The sequence below is a fragment of the Trichosurus vulpecula genome, chromosome 8, assembly GCF_011100635.1.
Source record: "Trichosurus vulpecula isolate mTriVul1 chromosome 8, mTriVul1.pri, whole genome shotgun sequence".
NCBI lineage: Eukaryota > Metazoa > Chordata > Mammalia > Diprotodontia > Phalangeridae > Trichosurus > Trichosurus vulpecula.
In genome coordinates this window covers 183,564,134-183,569,431 of record NC_050580.1, presented here as the reverse complement: position 1 = coordinate 183,569,431, position 5,298 = coordinate 183,564,134, and the positions used below count along the sequence as shown (strand labels likewise).

The window sequence follows — 5,298 nt, the reverse complement described above, 5'->3', positions numbered from 1 at the left end:
TTTTTTATCATTGTGCATTCATGTTTACTTTAATTTTGTTTCTCTCAACTCCTGTGTTTAAACTTCACAAATTCTACATAACTCTTGCCTTTTTGTCAAGAACTATTTTAAAAAAAACTTAGTGAGAAGTTACATTATTTTATATGTTTTTGAACCTGCTTTTTAGCCACCTGAAATTGTATTTTCTCAGTCTGTCTGTCCATAACATCTCTCAAAAAAGTTTACTTTTAAATGAAACAGGTAAACAAACTGTAAAGAAAGAAGGATAAGCCTCAGGGAAACATGAATCTCCAAAATAAGGTTTTACTACCTAAGGTTCATGCATAACTCATCTACATAGTCCCAGCTCCAGAATTCTGGGGTAGGTAACATCCCTTTTGCTCTTCCATGATGACAAGCTCCTCTGTGTTTCCACCTCCCCAACTCTTGCTCCTTCTCTGACTTCTTGCTCCTACAAATGCAAAAGTGTAGGAGATGACCTTGTGAATCAAAATCAGCACCTATTCCAGCTCCAAAGTCATTACAGGATCCTTAGCTAGTAGAGGTGGGAAATGAGGAGAAAGAGAGAACTTATGAGACTATTAGGAAATTTCTGCCTCAACCAGCATCAATCTGTAGAATCATGATCCCCTTGGTAATATCAGAAGGAAGAATAGCTAAAACATGTCCACACATAAAGACAATTTTATTTTCAGTGAGAGCCTTCTGTTTTGTAACATGTTGTTACTACCAGTGAGTCTCTACTTAGAGACAAATTCAATACCTTCTGATAGCTGATGTTATTTTAGTACAAAACCTCTCCCAAGCCACCTAGGTTGACAGCACTCAGCCTGTAGTGCTTCATACAATTTCTGATTTCTAATTCTAAAGTTTTGATGAACTCATAGAATCTCATAATTTTTAACTAGAATACAGAATAGAAATGCTCAAAACCAGCTGTCTCATTTTATAGATATTTTCTTGGTCCCAATGTTGAATATATCTTAGTTAGATAGATGTTAATGGATACATGTTTTGGTTCTAAATATACAGCATGTGAGGAAATATTTATCTGGGAAACAAAGTTTGAAATTAAAACTCTCTTTTCCATTGTGTTTGTTCCACTATCTCAAGCATGCTCTTCTGGATCAATTAAAAAAAACTGGTACATATACTGGTCATGTTATAAGACTTGGTCACATTTTTAAACTCAGAAATCTGCAAGGAATTTCAGAAGAACCACGCTGGAATTTTTCTAAATATCCTTTGTATTCTTCTGTTTGTGATTCTTCCCAAATATAGCTGCATATGAAAAATATCTTAAGTGCTTTTTAATCATGGCATAGGTTTATTTTTCCTGAACCTTCTAATATACATGGGCTTCCCTAAATAGAATGTGAATACCTGAAAACAGGAACTATTCTGTATTCCTATTTGCAATCTTAGTTCTTAGTACAGTGCTTAGAACATAGTAAGTATTAGACAAATGGCTTTTATTTTATTTTTTGTTGTTCTTAATTTGGTGAACACTCATACACGAACAAAAGAGGAGGAAAATATGATAAAAAGGTACTACAAATTCAATTTTGAATAAGTTTGTTTTTATTAATCACAATAGCATCAGCATTCATTTGAAAAATTATAATTCATAACTGTTCAAGATACATTATTTATTTGGAATATAAAAGGTATGTTTAATAATTTCATTAATGAGTCATTTAGTGGGACAGATTCTTTGCAATAATTCCACAACTCCAAGGAGTTCAATGATTATAGATTTGGAACCTTTCCCTTAGAATCATTTTCACTGCTGTTGTGCAAGTGTGCATTGCACACACACACACACACACACACACACACACACACACAGAGAAAGCAGAGAGAATCTAGGAGGACATATGAGAATAAATCCATTTTTCCCTATCATCCCAAATTGCATTAGATTTAACAGGCATTTTTAAAATATTGTTTAAGATTTCTATTTAAAATTTTAAGTTCCAAATTTTATTCCTCTTTCCCTTCCTCTCCTTCCCCTTCCCTGAGATGGTAAGCAATCAGATATAGGTTATATGTGTGCAATCATGTGAAACATTTCCATGTTGGTCATTTTGCATAAGAAGACTCAAATTTTTAAAAAAAAGGAAGTGAAAAATAGCATTTTTCAATCTGTATTCAGTCAATATCAGTTCTTTCCCTAGAATCAGATAGTATGCTTTATTAGTAGTCCTTTTCTGTTGTCTTGGATCATTGTATTGCTGAAAATAGCTAAGTTAGGGGTAGGGAACCTGTGGCCTTGAGACCACATGTGGCCCTCTAGGTCCTCAAGTACAGCTCTTTGAATCCAAACTTCACAGGACAAATCACCTTAACCTGCAGCCTTGAGGCCACAGGTTCCCCACCTCTCATCTAAGTCATTCACAGTTCTTCATCAAACAATATTGCTGTTATTGTGTACAATGTTATCCCTCTTCTGTTCACTTCACTTATGCATCAGTTCTTGTAAGTCTTTCCAAGTTTTTCTGAAATCATCCTACTTGTCATTTCTTATAGCACAATAATATTTCATTACAATCATATGCCACAGTTTGTTTAGCCATTCCCCAAGTTATGAGTATCCCTTCAATTTCCAATTTTTAGCCATCACAAAACAAGCTGAACAAGCATCCTTTTGACAAATTTTGAGTGAACTTTTAAAACTCACAGGAAGCTTATGATGTCACCTAAGGACAATGATAGCCGCAGAAGCAATTGTCTTTATATTGTCTGGGAGATCAAGTAAAATTATAATAACTGACATTTATCTAATATTTTATGATTTGCAAAAGGACTTCACATGTTATCTTCTTAGAGTCTCATGACAAACCTAAAAGGTAAATAGTGTAATTTTATAGATTAGGAAACTAAGGTCCAAAGGAGTTTAGTAACTTTTCCATGAACATGGGGATAGTAAATGCCAAACAGGAGTCTTTCCTAATTTCACGTTCAGTGTTATTTCCATGCCTTACTGCCTTTTACTTAAGGATAGCTCAAAGGGAGAAAGGGAGAAAGAAAGAAATGGATCAGTCTTCATGGACAATACCTTCTGAATCTAGTTAAAATTGCAAGGGAAAACTTCACATTTCCACTGAATGATCAGGGCATTAATCATAGTTCCAGTGATATGCACAACTTGCAGGGGCAAATTGAGTGTCTACAATGGTCTAATTCATGTATCCATCCATGACTCCAAGTCAAAAGAGCTACTTAATGGGTGGTGCTTCTGATCAAGAAAGATACCTAAGATTTTTCCTTTGAACTCACATATTGACTTCTCAGTCTCTTCATGGCGATTTTCATCTTTTTGTTTCTCAAGGTATAGATAGCAGGATTTAATAGAGGTGTAAACTCTCAATAAAACGTGGCAAGATATTTGTCCGCTTAGGGAATGTTGAGTGGACAAAGATAAATGAAGATACAAGGTACTAAGAATATTACCACCACCATGATGTGGGCAGTACAAGTGGACAATGCTTTATATACCCCATCTGTACAGTGATGGTGAACATGAGTAGGGTACAGGTGTATGAGATCAAAAGTAAAATGAAACAGGTTGTAGCCACTAATCCACTATCAATATTAACCAATAATCCTAGGGTATAAGTATCCATGAAGGCAAGTTCAATCACCAGTGGAAGGTCACAGAAAAAGCTATCAATCTCTCTAGGACCACAGAAAGGCAGATCCGCAATCATAGCCAATTGACTACCCTAAGTGTACAAGCCCAATAGCCCATGAGATAACAACAAGCCATATGCACTTTTGCTGGCTCACAATGGTTGTATAGTGGAGATGTTTGCATATAGCTACATAATGGTTATAGGCCATAGTCATGAGCAATACCATCTCACCACATGCAGCAAAATGTACAAAGACAACCTGCCACATGCACATTTCAAAGGAGATGGTCTTGCTAGCCCTAAAAAAGTCTATGATTGTCTTGGGGATGGTGACTGAGGAAAAGCACAAATCCACAAAAGATAGGTAGGATAACAAGAAGTACATGGGGGAATGGTGATGGGAATCAGTGATAACTGTGGTCATAATAAGAATGTTACCTGAAACAGTAGCTAAATAAATCACAGAAAATAATAGGAAGAGACAGATCTGGAGTTCCCATGAATCAGTAAGTCCTAATAGCACAAATTCAGATACCTCAGACTGATTCACTCTGTTCATTCCATCAAGTATTTACTCCAGTCTCCTAGAGAGAATGGGACAAGCAGTTATTAGAATGGAAAAGATAACTTAATTTTAAATCTTTGGTTCATCAAAAAATATTTTCCCATCTACTGTATATCTAAAATCAAAACCTGTGTCCATTAACATTTACCTTGCTAATATATAGTCAGCATTATGACGAAGAACACTATCTAAAAAATGAGATGATTAGATTTGATCATCTCTATTGTGTTTCTAGTTTAAGCATTCTATAATTCTAAGAAGTCATCAAAAATTATGGGTAAATTAGATATCAGAGATTGTATGAAGAAGTACAGGTTGAGATATGCTAGATTCCAGCTTCAAGAGATAGCAGAGCTCAAACCTACTTCAGGTTGCTGAAGGAAAAGACTTTGGGAAGACACTAGGTCTCTATCATGTTCATGTTCCCAGATTGCTAATCGAGAGACTTCAGGGAGTTTTCCCTTGGGTAATATCCAGGACACTGCCTTAGTTGAGCTGAGTTCTCTTGCTCCCAATAAGCAGGCTCCTACCCTCTGTATTGTCTGGCATATAACCCAAATTCACATAGATTATAAATGGCAGAGTCAGAATTTCAACCCAGGACCTCAAATTTCAAATCCAGTGCTCTTTTAGATGTAAATGATCATTAAGCACTTCAGAAATGTAGTCCTAGAACTTGAAGAAATAAAGAGAGAGAGACCAACTTCTTCCCCTCAGCATATGAAGTAGAAAAAATACTTTAAGGCATCTAGAGAATAAGATGGCATGTGTAGTTAAATCAGCTGTTCCTTATTTTAGATTTTGATATATTTTTTTGAATCAGCATGCTGATTTTAAGGGGAGTGCCTATCAACTTAGTTTTCTGAGGAAAGCACAAGAAAAAAAACAACTTTAGTTCAATCTGTAGCTAAGCTGTCTTCTTACTGTAATTTTGCTCTTTCTATTCTGGAAGGGTTTGATCTTTATAAAAGAAATCTTGAGGCACAAAAATGTGAGAAGAAACTGGATGTAAAATAACTACTTAGCTAGGTTGTGCTCTGTATACCTTTTGTGTCCTAATTTTTTTAGATGTATTTAACAAACTATGAGATTTTGGTT

The 5,298-nt window shown here is 35.3% G+C and overlaps 1 pseudogene; it reads right to left on the bottom strand.

Moving 5' to 3' along the window:
• Positions 1 to 3,255: 3,255 nt before the first annotated feature.
• LOC118829774 lies at positions 3,256 to 4,194 on the bottom strand (annotated as a pseudogene).
• Positions 4,195 to 5,298: the final 1,104 nt, after the last annotated feature.